Source organism: Arachis ipaensis, chromosome B01 (genome assembly GCF_000816755.2).
Source record: "Arachis ipaensis cultivar K30076 chromosome B01, Araip1.1, whole genome shotgun sequence".
In the NCBI taxonomy this organism is placed as follows: domain Eukaryota; kingdom Viridiplantae; phylum Streptophyta; class Magnoliopsida; order Fabales; family Fabaceae; genus Arachis; species Arachis ipaensis.
In genome coordinates this window covers 133,339,303-133,340,915 of record NC_029785.2, presented here as the reverse complement: position 1 = coordinate 133,340,915, position 1,613 = coordinate 133,339,303, and the positions used below count along the sequence as shown (strand labels likewise).

The following is a 1,613-nucleotide window of genomic DNA, read 5'->3' as shown; positions in this document are numbered from 1 at the left end:
AAATTTACTATAGATATACTTGATGCAAATTGAAAATTTTAGGAACAAAATTGAAACAAAATAAAACTTAAAGAGTATTTTTAAAATTTTTGCTAAAATTAAAGAAAAAAAATTTATATTTTATATTTTTCCCTTTAAATAATTAATTGAACTTTTCTCCTATAATTTTCCTCTTTCTCGTTTATATTGTCTTCAACCAATTAATAGGTTAGATAAGGTTGTAGTAGTTGGTACTTTACTTACTATAAGTATCACATCTTTCCATTCATTTCAACTTCATATCAACATCACCGGATCTTAAAAGAACTTTGATTTGACAAGAATGATAGTTCACATTGCACCATGCTATTAATTCTCTTAAATTCCGAGAGACCGAAAGAAATTATAGGCAACCCAAATTCAAAAAATGCGTTGATGTATTTCAACGGCATCTGATACATCAGATGAACATCATCAAGAATTTTCTCGGAGATGCGCATACAATGAAACAAATGGGACAGAAAAATGGATTATACCTTCTTGCTTTAAAACTTTGATAAGTACACATAGAGTACCAGAGTAAAAGATTCATATACTCGTATTTTCCCTCATGTAAAATTATAAATTTGCTCATAGTCAATTTATCTAAAGCCTCTATCGATGTTTATTTTGCATTTGCAAATGAACAAAGAGCATATGCCCATATATGATAATGGAAAGACTGAAATATAAAGGGCAAAACAAAAGGATAAACAAAGACAAGATACAAGTACTTTGCCACTTGCCATCCTGTTTACCGCACAGGCTGCTGATTGTAGTGAATCGCCTTATCTTTTCTCTTTGCCACGGCAAGCCTTGCACTCCTAGCAGCAGCATCCATCTCCTTGATTTTTTCTTCTTCACAGATGCAACTTTCTTATGCCACTCTTTCACGTCAGTTGCAGGTGCAAAATCAACAAAATTATTCTAAAAAATTTAACAAAAGTACCAGCAACAATTAACAAAAATACTCCGGAAGTCATAAAACAAAAGAGGCAGCAACAAGATTTTCTTCATCAGTTAATCAACAGAGTTAAATAGTTAATCCAATTGATTTTTTTTTTTTTACAGTTACAACCATCAGAATTTAATCTATCCAACCATCAGAAATCCAGAATATAAAAAACAGCAAATCATAATCATTATAATTAACAAAATAAAAAAAATAAATTGAACTACCAAAGAACTCGAGAAACAGGGAGAGCAACGTAATCAAACTCTGTAATTTTCTACGGCGGCAGAGTGAGCGAAGAGTCCCCGGCGGCAGAGTGAGCGAAGAGTCCACGGCGGCAGAGAGTAACGTTCGAACTTCGCCGTGAGCTCGACAGAGAAAGGGATCGAAGACAAAGACGGGGAAAGACGACGAGGACAGAGAAGTTCATGGAGGCCGACGACGACAAGGACAGAAGTGGCTTGACGACACCAACAACAGCTCCGAGCAGACCTGGCGATGCGAGGAGAAGGGATCCAGGAGGAGAAGAGGGGTGGCCAAAGAGGACGAGGACAGAGGTGGGATTGACGACACCACGATGACAGAGAAGCTGAGAAGGTGACGCTACTGTTGATGGTGGCGGCACTGGAACTCAGAGGGGGAG

General features: G+C 36.9%; 1 long non-coding RNA gene across 1 annotated transcript; it reads right to left on the bottom strand.

Annotated features, from left to right (window-relative positions):
- LOC107640111 lies at window positions 484–1,607 on the bottom strand. The gene is made up of 2 exons (XR_001620353.2): window positions 1,198–1,607; window positions 484–945 (listed from the first exon to the last, which is right to left on the bottom strand). It is a non-coding gene; the product is annotated as an uncharacterized LOC107640111 (long non-coding RNA).